This window comes from Oncorhynchus clarkii, chromosome 9 (genome assembly GCF_045791955.1).
Source record: "Oncorhynchus clarkii lewisi isolate Uvic-CL-2024 chromosome 9, UVic_Ocla_1.0, whole genome shotgun sequence".
Classification (NCBI taxonomy): Eukaryota; Metazoa; Chordata; class Actinopteri; order Salmoniformes; family Salmonidae; genus Oncorhynchus; species Oncorhynchus clarkii.
In genome coordinates this window covers 22,952,281-22,977,143 of record NC_092155.1, presented here as the reverse complement: position 1 = coordinate 22,977,143, position 24,863 = coordinate 22,952,281, and the positions used below count along the sequence as shown (strand labels likewise).

General features: G+C 39.5%; 1 protein-coding gene across 3 annotated transcripts in view; it reads right to left on the bottom strand.

Moving 5' to 3' along the window:
- Positions 1-24,863, bottom strand: part of LOC139416097 (receptor-type tyrosine-protein phosphatase delta-like) — a 602,231-nt gene that overhangs the window by 275,969 nt on the left and 301,399 nt on the right. The gene's annotated exons all lie outside the window — the stretch shown is intronic.

Genomic DNA, 24,863 nt, shown 5'->3' with positions numbered 1-24,863 from the left:
GGCAGTAGAGCTACATTAGGGGAGCAGGCAGAGAATAAACCCATCATTAACAGATACCCACTATCTGGAAGGGATTATTTGTGAAACTAAGGTGCCTAATTTACAAGAGACAGAAACCCATGCAGTAAGCTAAGTCACAGACATAAATTGTGCACGTAACAATAAGGTATCCTTCAATTAAATATTCATTTGATTGTTTTAAAAATTATATATTTTAATTTTATAGATCAGCTCACCCACAGAAACTAGGAGTCACCAGTTTTGATTGAGTGAATCCTTAATTTAAATAAATTACCTTTGAACCACTATTATTTGTTGAGTTGAGGTTCATTGTAATGATATCATATTTTCAGCTTGTGTCTGTCACAGCCTATAGCTGCATATTACTTCTGCTAGGTTGTACATACATACATACATACATACATACATACATACATACATACATACAGTGGGGCAAAACAAATTTTTGTCAGCCACCAATTGTGCAAGTTCTCCAACTTAAAAAGATGAGAGGCCTGTAATTTTCATCATAGATACACTTCAACTATGACAGGCAAAATTAGAAAATCACATTGTAGGATTTTTTATGAATTTATTTGCAAATTTTGGTGGAAAATAAGTATTTGGTCACCTACAAACAAGCAAGATGTCTGGCTCTCACAGACCTGTAACTTCTTCTTTAAGAGGCTCCTCTGTCCTCCACTCGTTACCTGTATTAATGGCACCTGTTTGAACCTGTTATCAGTATAAAAGACACCTGTACACAACCAACAGTCACACTCCAAACTCCACTATGGCCAAGACCAAAGAGCTGTCAAAGGACACCAGAAACAAAATTGTAGACCTGCACCAGGCTGGGAAGACTGAATCTGCAATAGGTAAGCAGCTTGTTTTGAAGAAATCAACTGTGGGAGCAATTATTAGGAAATGGAAGACATTTAAGACCCCTGATAATCTCCCTCGATCTGGGGCTCCACGCAAGATCTCACCCCGTGGGGTCAAAATGATCACAAGAACGGTGAGCAAAAATCCCAGAACCACACCTAGTGAATGACCTGCAGAGAGCTGGGACCAAAGTAACAAAGCCGACCATCAGTAACACACTACGCCGCCAGGGACTCAAATCCTGCAGTGCCAGACGTGTCCCCCTGCTTAAGCCAGTACATGTCCAGGCCCGGTCCGTCTGAAGTTTGCTAGAGAGCATTTGGATGATCCAGAAGAAGATTGGGACAATGTCATATGGTCAGATGAAACCAAAATATAACTTTTTGGTAAAAACTCAACTTGTTGTGTTTGGAGGACAAAGAATGCTGAGTTGCATCCAAAGAACACCACACCTACTGTGAAGCATGGGGGTGGAAACATCATGCTTTGGGAATGTTTTTCTGCAAAGGGACCGGACGACTGATCCGTGTAAAGGAAAGAATGAATGGGGGCCATGTATCGTGAAATTTTGAGTGAAAACCTCCTTCCATCAGCAAGGGCATTGAAGATGAAACATGGCTGGGTCTTTCAGCATGACAATGATCCCAAACACACCGCCCGGGCAACGAAGGAGTGGCTTCGTAAGAAGCATTTCAGGGTCCTGGAGTGGCCTAGCCAGTCTCCAGATCTCAACCCCATAGAAAATCTTTGGAGGGAGTTGAAAGTCCGTGTTGACCAGCAACAGCCCCAAAACATCACTGCTCTAGAGGAGATCTGCATGGAGGAATGGGCCAAAATACCAGCAACAGTGTGTGAAAACCTTGTGAAGACTTGAAGAAAATGTTTGACCTCTGTCATTGCCAACAAAGGGTATATAACAAAGTATTGAGATAAACTTTTGTTATTGACCATATACTTATTTTCCACCATAATTTGCAAATAAATTCATTAAACATCCTACAATGTGATTTTCTGGATTTTTTTTTCTCATTTTGTCTGTCATAGTTGAAGTGTACCTATGATGAAAATTACAGGCCTCTCTCATCTTTTTAAGTGGGAGAACTTGCACAATTGGTGGCTGACTAAATATTTGTTTGCCCCACTGTACATACATGGCCAACAGCATAGATGCAGGATCATAATTTGGTCACCTTCTTGGAGGAGAACATAAAACCTGTAGTGTATTTGAGATTTAAAAAGGCTTCTGAAGTTTGTAATCCCCTTTGAAATGTCCCACTTATAAGTAGTATATGAAAGGGGATGTGTGTGTTCCTCAGGACATTATAAGTAGGATGTGTATGTTTCTCAGTACATTATAAGTAGGATGTGTATATTCCTCAGTACATTATAAGTAGGATATGTATGTTCCTCAGTACATTATAAGTAGTATATGTATGTTCCTCAGTACATTATAAGTAGGATGTGTATATTCCTCAGTACATTGTAAGTAGAGTGTGTATGTTCCTCAGTACATTACAAGTAGGATGTGTATATTCCTCAGGACATTATAAGTAGGATGTGTATGTTTCTCAGTACATTATAAGTAGGATGTGTATATTCCTCAGTACATTATAACTAGGATCTGTATGTTCCTTAGTACATTATAAGTAGTATATGTATGTTCCTCAGTACATTATAAGTAGGATGTGTATATTCCTCAGTACATTGTAAGTAGAATAGGTGTGTTCCACAGTACATTATAAGTAGGAAGTGTATGTTCCTCAGTACATTATAAGTAGAATAGGTGTGTTCCACAGCACATTATAAGTAGAATGTGTATGTTCCTCAGTACATTATAAGTAGGATGTGTATGTTCTTCAGTACATTATAAGTAGGATGTGTATGTTCCTCAGTACATTATAAGTAGGATGTGTATGTTCTTCAGTACATTATAAGTAGGATGTGTATGTACCTCAGTACATTGTCAGTGACAAGGTGGCATTATTAATAACCAGGATGCTTTGAACTGTTAACAACTGTGTAATGCAGAAAACACATGCAGGGGTTTGAGCATAAGGTTTAAAGCAAAGTTATGTATACATGCTGTGTTGGTTTAGGTTTGGTTAACTGGGGCGGCAGGTAGCCTAGTGGTTAGAGCGTTGGGCCAGTAACTGAAAGGTTGGGTCGAATCCCCGAGCTGACAAGGTAAAAATCTGCCGTTCTGCCCCTGAACAGGGCAGTTCCCAGGAAAGCACTGTTCCCAGGTAGGCTGTCATTGTAAATAAGAATTTGTTCTTAACTGACTTGCCTAGTTAAATAAATATGTTTTTTTTTGTTTTACTGTCACGAGAGATTGAGAGATTGTATGTAGCAATACATCTGATAAAATCAAATTTTGTCATGTGGATACATTGCCTGACAAGCTACACATGTTATTGTCCGATCAAATTTAAAACAATTGCATTATGCATTGATACTGTAGCATTTATGCCATTTCGATTACAATAGCCTGACTCGCTAAAGCCGGGGGTAAAGTCCAATGCTGCAACATATCAAGATAACGTCACACGCATGTAAGGATAACGTAATGCATATACTCCACACGCTCAAAGTGGACCGACCGCCTCAAGTGAAGTGCTTTTCTAATCACGGCTGAGAGGATTTGCGTGAATATAAATAGCACTTTCATTAGATCAATACTGCCATGTCCTCCACACACACACATATCCCCCGAGCTAACATTAAGCACACAAGCCTGATAATAATGGAGGACTGGTTGGACACACTCTAGCCATTCTTGTTTGATCACATGGTGTACCCCAGGGCCTTGTCTCGGCCCCGCTGATTAATTCATCTGTGTGATTGGCCCTGTGGAAGCTGAAGCACTAAGAGTAGCCATTGATTTGTCATTAGGGTGATCATTCCATTGGAATTGGATTTATTTGGCATCTTAAGAACATGACAAAGCTGTGTGATGTTCAGCCTGAAGGCCACCGGAGGCCAGCCGATGGGCTTTATCTGATGGAATGTCTAGCGGCTGACACATTAGCTCCCAAGTCTAGCTCTAATGTACTACATGTATGCATATATTATCTCTATTCCAGTATCTAACATTACTATATTTTACAAATATATATGAAAGATGACCAGAAAACATTGTAAAAATGATCTAACTGACCTATCAAGTGTTAGTTCTCCAAAACAAATGCATTAGGCTATGTTATATCCTATGTCACATTACGATTGAATTCATTACAGTTCAAAACCAAAGTGATCATCATATGCAGGGCCTAAAACTAACTTTTTGGCCTACCAGCCACAGTGTCAGGTAGCCACTCAGATTTAATGTGGTAATGTGGTAGGTAAACATTTTTGTGACCTGAGTCTGTTAACAAAAATCTCAGATGAGACAAAATATTCAGATGCCCCAGGGCAGAGGTCTGTGTGTGTGTGTGTGTGTGTGTGTGTGTGTGTGTGTGTGTGCGTGCGTGCGTGCGTGCGTGCGTGTGTGTGCGTGTGTGTGTGATATTTGGGATCTGACTAGGGCGTCTCTTTGCTATCAGTTGAAGCAGCAGACTCAAACTAACACTGAAAGACAACAGACCATGTCAACAAAACAATGTACAGTTGAAGTCTGAAGTTTACATACACTTAGGTTGGAGTCATTAAAACTCATTTTTCAACCACTCCACACATTTCTTGTTAACAAACTATAGTTTTGGCAAGTCGGTTAGAACATCTACTTTGTGCATGACACAAGTCATTTTTCCAACAATTGTTTACGGACAGATAATTTCACTTATAATTCACTGTATCACAATTCCAGTGGTTCAGAAGTTATCATACACTAAGTTAACTGTGCCTTTAAACAGCTTGGAAAATTCCAGAATAATATGTCATGGCTTTAGAAGCTTCTAATTGACATCATTTGAGTCAATTGGAGGTGTACCTGTGAATGTATTTCAAGGCCTACCTTCAAACTCAGTGTCTCTTTGCTTGACATCATGGGAAAGTTAAAAGAAATGAGCCAATACCTCAGAAAAAAATGTAGACCTCCACAAGTCTGGTTCATCCAATTTCCAAATGCCTGAAGGTACCACGTTCATCTGTACAAACAACAGTATGCAAGTATAAACACCATGGGACCACGCAGCTGCCATACTGCTCAAGAAGGAGACTCGGTCTGTCTCCTAGAGATGAACGTACTTTGGTGCGAAAAGTGCAAATCAATCCCAGAACAACAGCAAAGGACCTTGTGAAGATGCTCGAGGAAACTATCTATATAGTATCTATATCCACAGTAAAACGAGTCCTATATCGACATAACCTGAAAGGTCGCACAGCAAGGAAGAAGTCACTGCTCCAAATCCGCCATTAAAAAGCCAGACTACGGTTTGCAACTGCACATGCGGACAAAGATCGTACTTTTTGGTGAAATGTCCTCTGGTTTGATGAAACAAAAATAGAACTCTTTGGCCATAATGACCAATCGTTATGTTTGGAGGAAAAAGGGGGAGGCTTGCAAGCCGAAGAACACCATCCCAACCGTGAAGCACGGGGGTGGCACCATCATGTTGTGGGGGTGCTTTGCTGCAGGAGGGACTGGTGCACTTCACAAAATAGATGGCATCACGAGGAAGGGAAAATTATGTGGATATGTTGAAGCAACATCTCAAGACATCAGTCAGGAAGTTAAAGCTTGGTTGCAAATGGGTCTTCCAAATGGACAATGACCCCCAAGCATATTTCCAAAGTTGTGGCAAAATGGCTTAAGTACAACAAAGTTAAGGTATTGGAGTGGCCATCACAAAGCCCTGACCTCAAACCTATTTAACATTTGTGGACAGAACTGAAAAGGCGTATGCAAGCAAGGAGGTCTACAAAACCTGACTCAGTTACACCAGCTCTGTCAGGAGGAGTGGGACAAAATTCACCTGACTTATTGTGGGAAGCTTGTGGAAGGCTAACCGAAACGTTTGAACCAAGTTAAACAATTTAAAGGCAATGCTACCAAATATTAATTGAGTGTATGTAAACTTCTGACCCACTAGGAATGTGATGAAATAAATAAAAGTTTAAATAAATAATTATCTCTACTATTATTCTGACATTTCACATTCTTAAAATAAAGTGGTGATCCTAACTGACCTAACACAATGAATTTTGACTAGGATTAAATGTCAGGAATTGTAAAAAACTGAGTTTAAATGTATTTGTCTAAGGTGTATGTAAACTTCTGACTTCAACTGTATATAGCCAAGTAAATTTGACTTTTCTGCCTGTGTGCAACGCCACCAAAAATGTATCTATCAGCACTTCACTCTGATAGATACAGGCAGTGTTGCTCCATGAGGTGGGATATAGGATTCATATTTCTTTGTGCAATTAGCAGCTATGAAACAAAACAGCTAAAAAATGTGGAAAACAGCTACTGCAGTGTTTTTCTGCTATAAATCGTAACTCTTACATGTGCTCATACTTGACTTTTCACAATTTTTATTTGGTAATGTAATGCTCACACTGTAGAGCCCTGCAAACTTACCACCCTCCAACGTGGCTGGGGAAATATACATTTTTACTCGCCATTACCTACATCTTACCGGGTGTTCATTTTATGCCCTGGTCATTTGTGGTTCCATGGCACCTACGTATGCAAGATTTACACCTGTCGTAAATCTTATCAAGGTGAGGGAAGTGTTTACACGTTAATTTATTTCAGGGAAAGCCAGACCAGTGACCCATAAAATTAGCTAAGATAATAGTGACCTTAACATGGTCTTCTGCACATGGAGGTAATTGCTAAGGCCCAAGATCAATCAATATTGACACAGTTTTCCCACTACTGATAGTTTAACCTTTATTTATCCAACACGTTCACTTATCTGCACAATGATATATTTCCACTGGGAATTCTGTGGTGTGTTATTAATATGAAAAAGTGAAGTATTGATATGGCACAGAACATCTCAGGAATCTTCTTTAATTGGAAGAGAAATAGAGTGTCTACAGTAGTAAATTGTAAGGCCCTTTGAAAATGTGCCTCTAAAAGACATGCATGACTGCTCCCATGGTGTATGTGTTAATGACAACAAGCCATATTGAGATAAAAGTCCATGGAAAAATTATATTGATTAAAGGTGCTAGAACATCTTATCAATAAATCACAAACAGAAGAGGGGGGATCACTGCATAGCCAATCACCGCTTGCTCTTGGGCACTTTGATTTCTGTTGATTTTTACAAGGTAGGAGCACCGACTTAGCAGACGTTTCCACCTTGACTTGATAAATCTCACAATCTTCTTTTTCTTGCCACACTGAAGTAATTTATTTTTCATCTCTCCGAGCTATATATATTCCGGTTAATATTTCTTTTTTTTTTCATACAACCTGACAAAAGATGCCTCAAGGGATGATATGAATTCCCAAGACCTTTGCACTCTAGTTTCAGACAGAATTTGGTCTCTTTTCAGTCGTATTTGGAGAAAAGAAAGTTGTCCTTTATAAACAATTACTGTTATACTTAAATAATCTATGTTTTGACACACTTGTCACACATATGCCATGCAAAATCACATGGGCACTTCAATAGGTTTACCTCAAATACGGATGGATTACTGCCACATTTATTGTCCACGGTTTTCATAAAGATTCATACAAAGGCTATTTCATGACTGTAAGATAAGCATGAACCATATGTGCATATTGATTCAAGGTAACACTTACATTTTATGATGCTTCAGTGAACCTCATTGCCATTGTCTGATTTCTCAGAGAGAAAATTACATTTGTAACTGACCGGCTCGATTTAAAATTGTGTTTTTTACATTGGATAAAAGTAGAGACTCAGAGCTAGAAAATGAAATATCTTACACTACAGTTGAGGGACAATGGGAAAGCAATTCTGCTTTGAAAGTTGATAAACTTGTAACCTCACTTTTGAAAAAATGGCCATTGAATGTTTTAGTACACATACTGGAGAGGTCCTCTTTGTCTACACCCATTCAGCATCACTCACACCGTCTTAAGCTTTAGCCCCGCCCATCTCTTTAAGGAGCATTCAGAGCACACACTGGACGCTCTGGCCGAGGAGTAGGGTTGATCCGAGTGTTCTGTCCTAACAACAGCAGTCAAGCACCCAAGCTAACTGGCTAACATTGGCTAGCTTGCAAGATACTTCCAGACACAAATGAGAGAACAGCTCACTCTGACCATTTTACTCGCCCTAACAGAGCTGGTTAGGCTGTTTTTATGTTATCCAGAGCGTTGGTGACTGCAACTGTGCTGCTGGCAACAATTTAATTACACCTTTTTGCCAACGTTTACTGACACCGGCTATATTCAACGGGTGTTGAGCGTCCGTAAATGTATCAGTTTTTCTGCACTCTGGCACACTAAGACGAGAGTGCTCTGAAATCGGAGTAGATAGCCAGAGCGAATTTACCAGCTACGTCTATCAACAGTTGTCGCAGTGACATCATGAACATTCTATTGAAACGGTTACTTGCATAGTGGAGTCTTTTGTTAAGACATGTAGCTAACTAGCTAGCTAGCTAAACAATGAACCATAATCTCAACTCATGAAGTTACTACCCTGCATCAATCTGCAGGTAGCTAACCAACCAGTTTCAATGTTAGCTAGCTAAAATTAAGCTATACCTCGCAAAGCAAATGGTTCTGAGGTACGAATAATATTACTACACAGATCATACACATAATGTAAGATAGAGAGCCAGCCAGCTAATGTTAGCTAACAGTACACTTTAACTTGAAATGAAAATGACTTTCTGACAAAATTAGAAATGTGTAATATTTGAAAATGTAGCTAGCTAGACTATCTTTTTTTCTTTATTTTATTAAGGGGTGGATCAGCTTAATATTGCGGAAATAATATTGGTTCCATCAATGTTATTGTCGGCCTCATTTCCAATCCCCCATATATTTTTGGGGTAAATATATATATATCCATACACGCATGCATACATATACACATATATACATACACATACAGACATACAGTGCCTTGCGAAAGTATTCGGCCCCCTTGAACTTTGCGACCTTTTGCCATATTTCAGGCTTCAAACATAAAGATATAAAACTGTATTTTTTGTGAAGAATCAACAACAAGTGGGACACAATCATGAAGTGGAACAACATTTATTGGATATTTCAAACTTTTTTAACAAATCAAAAACTGAAAAATTGGGCGTGCAAAAAGTAAAGCCCCTTTACTTTCAGTGCAGCAAACTCTCTCCAGAAGTTCAGTGAGGATCTCTGAATGATCCAATGTTGACCTAAATGACTAATGATGATAAATACAATCCACCTGTGTGTAATCAAGTCTCCATATAAATGCACCTGCACTGTGATAGTCCGTTAAAAGCGCAGAGAGCATCATGAAGAACAAGGAACACACCAGGCAGGTCCGAGATACTGTTGTGAAGAAGTTTAAAGCCGGATTTGGATACAAAAATATTTCCCAAGCTTTAAACATCCCAAGGAGCACTGTGCAAGCGATAATATTGAAATGGAAGGAGTATCAGACCACTGCAAATCTACCAATACCTGGCCGTCCCTCTAAACTTTCAGCTCATACAAGGAGAAGACTGATCAGAGATGCAGCCAAGAGGCCCATGATCACTCTGGATGAACTGCAGAGATCTACAGCTGAGGTGGGAGACTCTGTCCATAGGACAACAATCAGTCGTATATTGCACAAATCTGGCCTTTATGGAAGAGTGGCAAGAAGAAAGCCATTTCTTAAAGATATCCATAAAAAATAGTTGTTTAAAGTTTGCCACAAGCCACCTGGGAGACACACCAAACATGTGGAAGAAGGTGCTCTGGTCAGATGAAACCAAAATTGAACTTTTTGGCAACAATGCAAAACGTTATGTTTGGCGTAAAAGCAACACAGCTGAACACACCATCCCCACTGTCAAACATGGTGGTGGCAGCATCATGGTTTGGGCCTGCTTTTCTTCAGCAGGGACAGGGAAGATGGTTAAAATTGATGGGAAGATGGATGTAGCCAAATACAGGACCATTCCGGAAGAAAACCTGATGCAGTCTGCAAAAGACCTGAGACTGGGACGGAGATTTGTCTTCCAACAAGACAATGATCCAAAACATAAAGCAAAATCTACAATGGAATGGTTCAAAAATAAACATATCCAGGTGTTAGAATGGCCAAGTCAAAGTCCAGACCTGAATCCAATCGAGAATCTGTGGAAAGAACTGAAAACTGCTGTTCACAAATGCTCTCCATCCAACCTCACTGAGCTCGAGCTGTTTTGCAAGGAGGAATGGGGAAAAAATTCAGTCTCTCGATGTGCAAAACTAATAGAGACATACCCCAAGCGACTTACAGCTGTAATCGCAGCAAAAGGTGGCGCTACAAAGTATTAACTTAAGGGGGCTGAATAATTTTGCACGCCCAATTTTTCAGTTTTTGATTTGTTAAAAAAGTTTGAACTATCCAATAAATGTCGTTCCACTTCATGATTGTGTCCCACTTGTTGTTGATTCTTCACAAAAAAAATACAGTTTTATATCTTTATGTTTGAAGCCTGAAATGTGGCAAAAGGTCGCAAAGTTCAAGGGGGCCGAATACTTTCGCAAGGCACTGTACATACTTTTTTAAATAATATAACTTTATTATTATTCCCCACAAACCCTTCCACCGATCCCCCAATTGGAGTAAACTAATAAACACTTCGGCTTTTACCTTCAATTTATACATCTTATACACATTTTACAGACACAGTCTATTTTACAATAGTTATTTTTTGTTTGTTTTTAGTCCTTCCTCTATTTCTGATAGTTTGATTTCTATTTGTAACTGTGCTATTTCACAAAAGTTCTGAACATATATACATTTTTACAGACCCCGTAGGTTTTACATGTTTTATCTTGCTATTAGTCCCACCCTTCAGCTCCATTCAACCTCTCCCATCTATCTCTCAACATCATCCATTTTGGAAATCTATTTGCCATATATTTTTCAACGAATTGAACCTTTCTATTCTCATATCTTCTACAGATTGTAAAATAAAAATACATATTTTTGCTAAAATAATGATTATATTATTGATTGATTGACTGACTATGGCTTTTCAAATCACACAGTATTGCTATCGGCATCGTTAGTTCTAGGCAAATGTTGCAATTCTTCAGCCATTCCTGGAGCTGTGACCAAAAACGAGTTACATATAGACAATACCAAAATAAATTATCTAATGACTCTGCCTCCTCACAGCAGAATCTGCAGAGCTGGGAAGATTGTATCCCCCATATATATAACATTCTATTAGTTACAAGAATTTTGTATAGTAATTTAGCTAGACTATCTTACCTGTGTACATGGATGGACGCATCTCCCTCTCTGTCACGGATGCCATGGTTGCCCTTAATTTGAATATGTAATCCGGAGACAGGTGTTTTCTCTATCTACTTAGCTATCATACTCTAATTCCACTGATTTCCAAACTTGGTCCTCCAGAAAGTGGAGAGCAACACTTATTTAGTTTTACTACGTGATATCTTTAGAAAAAAAAATCTGCGTCAGACAGGATTACCTACTACACATACTGACCAGCTCAAATAGACAGAAGCCTGCTACATGGCAGACCAATCCAAACTCATCTCTTGGCATGTCCAGCCCACTCATTATCTCAGCCAATCATGGCTACTGGGAAGGTTGCTGACGTTTTCTGTGGCTAAACCAACTAGGCTCGTAATTTAACAATTGTATTTGTATTTACAAATGGCATACAAGTTTGTTATTAAGGCACATGAAACTTCACATGGTCTACAAGGTATTTCTGCAAAATAAATGACAAAAAAAAATATTTTTAGTTCAAATGGCTCTCCTGTGAAGTAGTGACGGGCGACATATGCCTAGTTTCCTGAAACTTATCACATTTTGATATTGAATGGACTGGACATTCTGTGAGGTTAGCAGTAGTGAGGTTAACTAAGGGCCAATGAATCTTCCATAGGTATGATGCAACAACACTCAGTTTGCATTGCAAGAATGTTTTCATTATCAACAATGTTGACAATTTGAAACAGTCAGTGTAGGATTTATCGCAGTGTATGAAGAATGTAGTTTCCCGCGAAAACTACCGGATACTAGTTTAGAATACATTTGATTGAATACCATTATCAAAAGGTGGAGAGTTGGGGTCTTGTTAGCACTACATATCAAGTTGGCAGAAGTTACACTCTATTTTTCCAGGAGTGATGGCAAAGATCACATGACAGTACCTGGCGAATGACGGGCTGTGCTATTTAAATCATCCATCCCAAGATTACACATTATTTAAACTGCTGAACTTGAAGAATCCATGATAGGCCATGATAGGCCACTGACCCATTTTCATATACAAGCTATACATTATCGATAGACATTATATTTCCCTTGTTTTGAGTCAAGAATCAATGGGTAAATTCAGTATGAAAAGTTCACTAACGCTTCAAAAACATGAATTTCAATATTTTCTAAGCACATTTCTATGTATCCATTGTTGGACAAATTATATTTTTCTCAAAATGAGGGGTGGCAATTTGCTCTTGGCCATTCAACTCCAACTTTAATTTTGGTTTGAAAATATTTATTTTGGAGACATTGTTAGGCTAATGTAAATTTTTGAAGGGGGAAAGGAGAGACTACCGCTGGCTTTACTTTGATGAGGTGTTAATATCTAATATCAAGAGCAGATAAGACCCTTATTAACCCAAGTATTCTCGTTAGAGGGAGGGGCTTATCACACAGAGGAGAAGACAAAAGCAAGATGTGGAATTAATATGACTGGCTCTGGCTTTGCTGCATGTCCTAAAGCGTTATGGTTGAGGTCAACTTCATTTTGAGAATTCGATAGGGGGAAAGCTTGCAAGACAAGCCACACTGACACTGTTTGAAAGATCTAATTCAGCCCCCAACTTTCATCAATTTTCACAACATCCGATCCATATACCATTTTAACTGGTGCCCAAAAGCTCAATTAGTAGACATTTTCAGTAGCCAAGTGCCCTTGGTTTGTTTGTTACACACTATAGTGACTGTGGTTGAATCGAGTGCTTACAAGGTTAAGGTTCAGAATTTGTTTTTAAGGAATGTTGTGGTCTGATGTGTTTGTTGGGTTTTAATATCAGCACAGATACAACCAAAGCTCTCTTGGAATTAAATATTCTAAAAATAGCTGTGGAGGATCATTGCTATATTTCCATGGTGTCCTCAATGCATACCAAGGAACACTGATTATAATTGTTTTTTTTGAAAAGATCATAAAATATGAATTTCCTTCTCACACATAACAGTTTAAAGTTGTGAACGCTCAATATGTTAGGTTAACTCAATCTCATGTAAAATGTATGAAGTAGTGATACATAAATATGCACAATGTGGATCTGGGAACTGTACTGCTCAAGGCTAAGGCTTGAAATAGACTGGACGGCATTTGCCCTATTTGGCATCATCAGTCTTAACATCTAAGGACCACATTTTCAAAGTGTTTACACATGCACAAAGTTAGAAACATACTAACTCTGTTTTTTTTTTGCTGCATCTTTTTTTCTAAACATCAATTTGATCTTTTGTTTGCCCTTTTGAATATTTTTGTATATTTCACTTCCTCTTGAAACTATCTAGTGTAGTAAGACAGGTGAGAAGAAACACACACACACACGCGCGCACGATGCACGCGCACACACACGCGCACACACACACACAATGCAAAAACATGACACATGTTTTAATGACAACTGACCATTCACTAGTCATTCACTAATAAATAATCTTATTGGGACTATCAAAAAGCACCAAGTAAGCACACTGGTAGAGAACCAGCAATCAATGCTTTAAGACAAAGAAGAATGAGCCCAGAGCTTGATAAATGTTGAGCCATTGACATATCGATTGAGTCAGTACACAAACACTCACCCTAAACAAGTCAGAAAACACCCTGGGCGCCAGCACTATACGTCCCATCGATTTCTGTTCTGGCTCAACATAGATTATGCTGCACTTAGACCTTTAATTCCCTCCCAAGCAAAGTCATTACACAGGCAAATGTTTAATTAAGCAATCACTGTGGTGTAATCTCAATAATCCAGTATCTGAATGTGGGCCAGACTGGCACCATCCTGCCTGTCCCTTTCCTTTTGTGGAAAAATAGGGGAGGTATTAGTTAGCTATAGCCAATAATGTAGCGCTAAAGAACAGTGGGAGAAATGCCCACCACCAAGTATGACTCCTGTAAAAGGCATAAGGGAGGTATCACCTTTTTGTTGGATTATTTTTTTTCTTTAGCACTTTGCCTTACATTGCATGTATACCTATGTAACTAAACAGTAATAACAGCTAGGTATAACAGCGACTTGAGGCTAAGTGTTCAATTATTTAAAAATTGGGTAAAGATAGACTGGCAAAGATATTCCAAAAGTCCACTATTGAACCTCACACAAAGGTACCTCACCACATCAACGCTGACAATCCAACAACTGTGCCACATAGGCTAAAATAGACCTGAAATCCGCACCATTCCCAGAATAGTGCACTAATTAAAAGCCTGCTTCAAGGATTTTCAGCAGATTCAGGCAGGTGTTCATGGTTGACTTATTTTTCAGCCAAAGGAAGACCGTTTTTAGGAGCAAGGATCGAGACAGGTGTTTCTGAAAAAAAATTGAGCTCTTGTTCACCCCTCCACGCCTCCATGCACAAGGGCTACAATTCATTAAGTCTGTTTTTTTTGGATGATTTGGCTTTCCAAACTGTCCTCAACTGGACACACCTTGGAATTATTCCTCACCCTAAACTGTCTGTCAGTTAGTGGAAGACAGCTTGTCACACATAATATGGGTGTCACGACTGCTAGTGGAGGACAAGTGCCTATAAATGGCCACTGTTGCTCATCTCAAAGTTAAGTGCATGATTTCAAATTACAGTGATCTTTCTTCATTCATATCAAAAGTGCGATCAGTACTTTCTGAAGCCAATGGCAATAAATTCAATAGGCAAATATGTGCAACATCTATGATGTATTACTGTTCAACGTAGTCAGCAGTGGTGGACTTAGGTATAGGCGACATGGGCAACATGAGGTTGGCGGCACGAGGCTTCCGCACAATTTTGGGGGGGAATGGTAACATTTGCGTGATCGGTTTTCTATCACTCAATTGCACGTCACGTCAATGATATCATGTCACCGTGTGGGACTGTGGGTCAATTAACATTATCGTAGTGGGTGCCCCGATTCTAGTTTGTGAGCTAGGCAGGCTACTGCCTGGGAAGGTCTCCCACTCAGAAGTACGAGATGGGGAGGGGGTAGGTTGAAATAGAGCATCAAATGTTCAACGTAGTGAGGGTATATTTGAATAAGTTTGAGCCACTTAGTGTACAATTCTTTCAGAGGCAGGACATTAATCAAATCCAGAATATACTCACATGATATTCTTCAAAATCCTCCACATTATCAGAATCTGAGTAGATTATACCCTTTACGTATTACTTCACAGTTATCTCTCAGAATAACAGAACAAAAAAGTCCGAATTTCTTTAGTTCCAAGTTCCAAAAAGTGACAAAAACAATTAAGCAGTATGCTAATCATGATTGAATTCAGAGTTGGTTGTTTGTTCTTTGTCATTGTGTTCGCAATCAGCAATATAAATCAGAATGAGAATCAGAAGACAAAGCCGACTATTAAACAGATAACATTGGAAATCATTTGTCAATTCACAATGCAACGAGTCAAATAAAGCTAGGCGATATCTAAATGAGGAAAGAGTATTCCTACAGCAGATAAACAAAGGCAATTATAATCGTGTCCTGTTCAGAATATTTGGGCGAGCAATAAAAAAATGACGATTCTGCGGCAGAAGATAATTAACTTTTGACACTTTTCTGTGGGAACGAGCCAAAAAAGATGTTTCTGTCAGGGTTGGGGGGTGGTGATGGGGGGGTGGAGGAGTGAAGACACCCAGTGGTGGCAATCGTATTATCAGAGTTGCTGAAGTAGAACTCAACAGATATAATTATCATGGATGATTCAACTTATATGGTAATTACGGTATTAGAATAAATGGGAACATGGCAGCAAGTGAACTAAAAAAAAGAAATCTGCTGGCAGAACAAAGACAAGTGTGATTTGTATTATAATAAAAAAAATTAAAACGTCAGTTTCTAATCTTTGCCACCTCTCTGAGAGAGGCTGTGGCTTCAGATGAGCAGCAATCATTACACATTGGCAACCCTCCCCTATTCACATCTCTGGCGTAATCCAATGTTCGCTGGAGTCTGAGATACCGCTTATCAGTCATTTGAAGTTTTGAGTTGCAAACATTGAAGTTATTTTCTGATGCCGGGCATGCTCGCTTGTCAGGGGGATGTTCCAGCTTAGAACACTGCATAGGAATAAAGCATGTGGCACTGAGATATTTTGAATATGAATGCCGGCTTACGTTTGCAATTCTGTATGACATAAGTAGGGCTGTTGTGGTGACCGTGTTACCGCCTCACCGGCAGTCATTAGTCATGACCGGATTGAAATTCCACATGACCGTTGAGTCAATGTAATCTCTTTTTATGCACTCTGGACATGTTTTGGCAGCAATTTGAAATTATTTATACTTTTACTTTTGAAGTATATTTTTGCAATTACATTGACTTTTGATACTTAACTATATTTAAAACCAAATACTTTTAGACTTTTATTCAAGTAGTATTTTTACTGGGTGACTTTCACTTTTACTTGAGTCATTTTCTATTAAGCTATCTTTACATTTACTCAAGTATGACAATTGGGTACTTTTTACACCACTGTGTAAAACATGGTTGTTGTGGATGTTGTTTCAAAGCTAAACACAACGAAAAGGACAGTGCTTTCTAAGGTGATGATTAATTCAAAAACCCCATACACATATTAGAGCTTATGCATATGCATAAGGAGCCCCCCCATCAAAAAAAAAGAAATACAAAAAAATACAACTGAATTAATAGTATGACTGTGACGTTACACAATACATAGCCTACCGCATATTCTGCTTGGCAGCAAAACATAGAACAAAACTGATTTAAGATGTCTTTCGTATATAATTGGTCTAGCCTACACAAATTAGAGTAATTACCATTGAGTGTGGACTGTATTATCATGCATGCTGGATGGACTGGTTACCTTATGCTACACTCCAAAATGTATATCAATGTGTCTGGGAGAGAACGTATAGCCCTAGGCGATGCTGTTGGCTCATTTATTGTGCAGGGCGGCTTACAGTTAACCTACAATTAGTGAATTTGTATTATATTTTTTCTATTTTCAAAATGAATTGGGTGACACATTACCTTTAGCCATACAGAATATCTCACCACCATGCGTTTCCATCTCCTCCTCTTTCTCCTTTACTCCTTTCTCGAGCACGCAGACGGGCTGTCGAGTTTAGTGAAAGATGTTTAATTGCTATCGATGTTCCCGAACACATTTCACTTGGTTTCCCAGATAAAGCCCTGGGTAGCTGCAGGAACAAGGTTGCAGAGGTTGATGTGTGGAGTGAATAAGTGTTCTTATATGTATTTCTCAGCTGCTCATATTAAGCACATGCTCCGCTATAAAAACCCAAGTAGCCAACAAAACGGACTGGTGGGAATGAGCAAGAGATGCATTCGCTATTTGAGTGCGTACAGATGACATTTATTTTTTCCCCTGCCCCTTGTTCCTGCCCATTTGATAATGGTCCATTCTAAATCGAAACTAATTTGACATATTAGTAAAGACAAGATTAAGTTGAGAATAGTCTGATGGATGAACATACGATCACTCGATGAGACAACAGCTGTGCATCCTGAGGCAAAGGAACAGAAAGCAAGATTTTTTGCTACTTTCTCAAATCATCAGTAGCCTATAGTCACACCATGCAGCCCATATGTGTTTTGATTTCTAAGACATTCTAAGGCTTGTATCATTCACAGCCAATTTTGCATGGCAATAACCAGCAGTGCTAAGCATAAGCATTATAAACTCAGCAAAAAAAGAAATGTCCTCTCACCGTCAACTGTGTTTCATTTTCAGCAAACTTAACATGTGTAAATATTTGTATGAACATAACAAGATTCAACAACTGACACATAAACTGAACAAGTTCCACAGACATGTGACTAACAGAAATTGAATAATGTGTCCCTGAACAAAAGTAACAGTCAGTTTCTGGTGTGGCCACCAGCTGTATTAAGTACTGCAGTGCATCTCCTCCTCATGGACTGCACCAGATTTGTCAGTTCTTGCCAAGGCACCTGCACGTTCCCAGACATTTATCTGATCCAACATGTCCCAGACGTGCTCAATGGGATTGAGACTCTTCGTTGGCCATGGAAGAACACTGACATTCCTGTCTTGCAGGAAAACACACACAGAACGAGCAGTATGGCTGGTGGCATTGTCATGCTAGACGGTAATGTCAGGATGAGCCTGCAGGAAGGATATCACATGAGGGAGAAGGATGTCTTCCCTGTAACACACAGCGTTGAGATTGCCTGCAATGACAACAAGCTCAGTCCGATGATGCTGGGACACACCGCCCCAGACCATGACGGACCCTCCACCTACAAATCGATCCCGCTCCAGAGTACAGGCCTCAGTGTATTGCTCATTCCTTCGACGATAAATGCAAATCTGACAATCACCCCTGGTGAGACAAAACTGCGACTCATCAGTAAAGGGCACTTTTTGGCAGTCCTGTCTGGTCCAGAGACGGTGGGTTTGTGACCATAGGCGACGTTGTTGCCGGTGATGTCTGGTGAGGACCTGCCTTACAACAGGCCTACAAGCCCTCAATCCATCCTCTCTCAGCCTATTGAGGACAGTCTGAGCACTGATGGAGGGATTGTGCGTTCCTGGTGTAACTCGGGCTGTTGTTGTTGCCATACTGTACCTGTCCCGCAGGTGTGATGTTCAGATGTACCGATCCTGTGCAGGTGTTGTTACACGTGGTCTGCCATTGCGAGTACGATCAGCTGTCCTTCCTGGCATGTTCAGGGACCCTGGGCATATTTTTCTGTGTCTTTCAGAGTCAGTAGAAAGGCCTCTTTAGTGTCCTACGATTTCATAACTGTGACCTTAATTGCCTACCGTCTGTAAGCTGTTAGTGTCTTAACGACCGTTCCACAGTTGCATGTTCATTAATTGTTTATGGTTCATTGAACAAGCTTGGGAAACAGTGTTTAAACCCTTTACAATGAAGACAGGGTCCTGAAAAAGTGACGTTTCCTTTTTTGCTGAGTTTATTATTATTATTATTAGTTATTATTAGTTATAGTTGGTCCATATTAGTTCGTATTGCTAATGTATTACTAGTATCACATACTGTATATTACTATTTCATCTAATTCTAAACGTATTTCTGAAAATCAAGCTCTAAACCATGAATTTCTATGAAATAATTCCTTGGCCTAAAGAACGACAAATAGCGAACACTCAAGATAAATATTTATAGAATTTCACATAATAGCTGTTTGGAGAGGAGATCATTTTGAACTTTGACGTTATCAAGCCTTCGCCATACAGACGTTAATCAAAGTCAACACGCAATCTTGCTTTGATAAGCTGCCAGCAATAATTCTCCCATTGAATGCACTTATATTTGCAAGGGGTTCGCGCAGGTGCAATGAAGAAGAGCTGATTGCGTGTGGTGATCCTACTGATTACATTTCATATTTAAAACACATTTGTCATTAGGGGATTCAGTGGTGGCTGATGTGGCGGTAAGCTGGGATGTACAAATAAGAAGCTGTTATATATGCACGCTGTCACATGTTTCCTCAGTCTTAGTTATATTTCACGTTAACATTTCAAAATTATCAGCATTGTGGACTATGTCTATCACTGTACTGTATCCAGCGGTAGACTGGCCATCTGGCATTTCAGGAAAAAGACAGGCGTTTGTTATAAATGCCAGGGCTGATTTTTGGTCCTAGTCTGCCTGGGGCTGCAGACTCTGATTCTACAATGACTTCCTCTTCCTGGTAATATAATATTTGATATTCTAAATATAAAGACATGCATGCTGTTAAATCATGGCTGACAATGATAGGTCCACACCAGCCCTCATTATGCACCTGTTTGTGTGTTAGGCTGCTGGCAGCTTCCCTCTGAACGACTTGTCAATGTTAAATGAAACAATCATTGACTATAGCAGGAGGAGTTCAGCATTCAAACCATGCCGCCCTGCCCCCTGTACTGCGAGTAGAAATACCAATGATCATAGCTCAGAGTGGATTTCTCCTCTAGTAAAAAAATGCATATGAATGAATGTGTAACAGTATTGTAATGATTGTGGCATGTACTTTTCCATAGAAATTCACCATGATCTGTTAGTATATATTACAGACATTTTGAGAATAGAGAACCCAGTTTATGATATCTTCAGATCATATGTTATACCATTTCATCAACGTGCATCTAAGACACAATGAGGTTCCTTTCTACTGTTCAATTCTACATTCATGTGGGTAAGGGATGATTATCACTATTTTCAATGGTATAAATTATAATACACTCCGGTGGGTCTATTGTGTCAGAATATTTCATTATAAAAATGTGCCAGTCAACTGACAGTAGGGGTAAAGATAATAAATAAATAAATAAAAAATGGATTTGTGACCAGTACATAGCCAGCTGCTCAGAAATGATCTCAACCAAGCTGCGTGGAAATGGAATCAATGAGCATCGCCTTTTTCAGTAATTCTACAATCCATGTGTTCCAGTACAAATGTAATCCACACTGTGTTGCTTGTGTGGTAGCGCTTATACCACACAGTGTGTTAGTGTCTATAGTGGAAGCTCTTGGCAGTAGTGGACTTAGTGGGCGATGTGTAAATTGACATGTTATAAGGCCTGTTAAAGTGACGCTAGTCTCCCCCAGGGCTGGTTGAGATCTTAGCCTTTGTGTTGATGGAAGCAGTAGCTGACAGCCCTCAGATGCTCGTTCCCTCCCAGAGAGAAAAGAGCTTTCAAAGCGGAGAGGGGGAGGAAACACTAACTGTTGCGTTCCTTGAAACGGGCCCCCTCTCTTCCTATCTCACAGTATCACATTCTTCCTAGAAAACGCAATGGGGATATGGATCGTCAACACTCATGACTGTATCAATTACAGATGTTGAGAGCAATGGGAAAGATCAATAGTGGTTCACCAAGAAAGACATTCAGCATTTTGCTGTGAGACTTAAATCAAAAACAGGGGTCTCTCAGGTGCTCTCATTTAAGTGATGCTAACTGATAAAAGTGTGGCTTCTGTGGAGGTTAAGTTGTACAGTATATTAGGATTTTTGCTGAAAATTACATACATTTGGGGTGAAAGATTTCTGGTAAAAAATACGACACTCTTTCAATGTGTCACTCTATTTCCTTCAGTTTTATGCATGGGAAAGATTAATTAATCAAATATTAATAGTAATCAAGGAGTAAATTATCATAAAATATAATTATTAATTCATATCACGGGACGATAGCCATTGACATTGATATAAACATTATGATTTCATGAAGGTTAAGAGTATCATAGATTTTTTTTATAAACATACTACCCTCTAAGCCATCGTCATTCAGTTTATTAACCATTTTGCCTTGTAATTGGAGAGGCCACAAAATCAAGGCCCCAGAGAGTGTGACAATTGACTGATGCATGTGTCAGGCAACATCTTTCAAATGGACCTTTTAAAATATAATTAATTAATCCAGTGTTTCCCAACTCCTGTCCTCGAGTACCCCCAACAGTACAAACTCCACATGACCTAAAGTATGATCGTCAAACATCTCATTCCAAAATCATGGGCATTAATATGGATTTTGTCCTCCCATTGCTGCTATAACAGCCTGCACTCTTTTGGGAAGGCTTTCCACTAGATGTTGGAACATTGCTGCAGGGACTTGCTGGAAGCAAGCCACAAGAGCATTAGTGAGGTCGGGCACTGATGTTGGGCAATTAGGCCTGGCTCGCAGTCAGCGTTCCAATTCATCCCAAAAGTGTTCGATGGGGTTGAGGTCAGGGCTCTGTGAAGGACAGTCAATTTCTTCTATATTGATCTCGACAAACCATTTCTGTATGGCCCTCACTTTGTGTACGGGGGCATTGTCATGCTGAAACAGGAAAGGGCCTTCCCCAAACTGTTGCCACAAAGTTGGAAGCACAGAATCATCTAGAATGTCATTGTATGCTGTAGTGTTAAGATTTCCCTTCACTGGAACTAAGGGGCCTAGCACAAACCATGAAAAACAGCCCTGGACCATTATTCCTCCTCCACCAAACTTTACAGTTGGGACTAAGCATTGGTGCAGGTAGCTTCCTGGCAAACTCCAAACCCAGATTTGTCCGTCGGACTGCCAGATGGCGAAGCGTGATTAATCTCTGCTTCAGAATTCAATGGCGGTGAGCTTTACACCACTCCAGCCGACGCTTGGCATTGTGCTTGGAAACTCATTTCATGAAGCGCCCGACGAACAGTTATTGTGCTGACTTGCATCCAGAAGCAGTTTGGAACTTAGTCGTGAATGTTGCAACCAAGGACAGACAGTTTTTACGCACTTCAGCACTCGGCGGTACCGTTCTGTGAGCTTGTGTGGCCTACCACTTCACAATAACAGCATTTATAATTGACCGGGGAAGCTCTAGCAAGGCAGAAATTTGATCAACTGATTTGTTGGAAAGGCGGCATCCTATGCCGGTGCCACATTGAGATTCAGTGAGCTCTTCTATAAGGCCATTCTACTGTCAATGTTTGTCTATGGAGATTGCATGGCTGTGTGCTCGATTTTATACAGCTGTCAGCAACGGGTGTGGCTGAAGTAGCTGAATTCACTAATTTGAAGTGGTGTCCACATACTTTTGTAGATATAGTGCATATTTGTAGTAGGCCCAGGACAAGCACCTAATTCTACTTTTAAACTAATCATCAAACCCGTGACAAGTTGAATCAGGTGTTGTTGTCCGGGGCTACAACAAAAATGCATGCTGTTGGGGGTACTCGAGGACCGGAGTTGGGAAACACTGCCCTTATCCATACAAATGACCATGGACTCAATAGCCATACACATCAGAGTATGATGACACTGTTGAGTGCGAACGTCAGTATCAGCCTCCAATTTCACATAGAATTTTCACAGGGGGGAGACTTAGCCCGACACATGAACAATTGGAATCCGGATTCCGTCTTAGTGTCGTTGCAAACGACCTTTCGGGGGTAGAGAAAGGAGGAGGGGCACTATAATAAATACATAGAAAATGCCCATATTTCATCGTAATGTTCCTCTGATGTGACGTGAAAATAAGCCCATTTGCTACAATGTGTCAATTACAGTGTGTGAGCGTATAAAAAGCGCCGTGCCACATGGATTGGCTGCGGAGGGGTCATTCTTCAGAGGCGGATTGTGGGGAGCAAGCACAGTCGGCTAGCATTTAGATGCAGAAAGATTTGAGGGGAGCGAAATTGATCAAAACGAGGCTATGGGGTTGCGGCGTGTGTATGTGCCCACACCAGAGTGTATAGTGTGTGGGGAGATGGTTGAATAGATGAATGTTGATGCCCTTCATGAAATACACATTCGGAGGCTGATTATATTGTGCTTTGCCTGTCGCGCTGCATAAATAGTGTAGGGGCCAATTGCGGAGCCCAGAGAAAGGGACCATTAGGATGCCTCTGTGCAGTGGTGTTATGAAATGAGATGAAACAGAAAGACTTATATTAGATTACATATCCATACAGATAGACTTACATTTGATTACATAGCCATGCAGATAGGCTTACATTAGAATAGATAGCCATACAGATAGATTTGCATTAGACTATATAGCCATAAAGATATACTTACATTAAATTATACAGCCATACAGAAAGATGTAAATTAGATTATATAGCCATACTGATACATTTACATTAGATTATTTATCCATACAGAAATACTTACAGTATATTAGATTATAGGGCCAAACATAAATATTTATATTAGATTATATAGCCATAAAAAAAAGCTTGGGGGAAATATATGGAAAAGAGCAGGAACATCAACTGATATTTTTCATAAATATTTTGTTTACGATGTACATGGGGAAATGTTTAAATCTAGAGCCTTCCAAAGCTGATGAAGAAGTTGGAAACCAACAAATATCATGCATGTTGCATAGTTCACATCACTGAACACTTACTATTCTGCTATTGGATAGTTTAAGGAGAAAATCACTCCAATATCAATCAACCAAGACATTCCAATATATAGGATATCCATTGAATAAATAACACAATTCTTCACATTATTGACATCCATTCATCTATTCTTATTCTTGAGATTCCTGATGTCCTGCACTTGAGGAACCTCTAATTCAAGCATACCATGATTAATACACACAGGACTGCTGTCAAATAAGATCCTAAGGAAATATCACACAACACCTTGGAGAAGTTGTTTGTGCTACCAATTTAGGTCATCAGCAGTTCATGCATGGCACTAACATACAGTACTTTTGACACAGACAGCTTCATTGCATAGTTCATATTGTAGATGAATTGGGTTACTCAATATATTTATGTGTCATAGAATGTGCCTGTACTTTAGGTCATTGACGTGTCTGTCAATATGTAGTCAAAATGAATGAGATGAGTCTCAATGTTAACTCATAAGCCAGTGAGTAAAAATGAAACATTCAGGATTTGTCAAGAGTGAGGCTTCACATATAATTGCTAATTATAAGGTCTAAGGAAATCAAATGTGTGTGGAACTTTGCAACAAGAATGAATTTGGCTGGAAGGCAGGCAGGCAACTAAATCTAGTAACACTATAAATGAGTGTTACTTTATTATAGTTTGGAAATGAAATGGGAGTTTCAATGCAATGGGATTTTTCTTCATAGAAATTAGAATTGACCTTCTTTCTCTCAGTTTGCAGTATAAATAGCAACCTATGATATTATCCTTCAGCCAGTTAACATTCTCATTCAAATAACATGTCATTACTATAACAA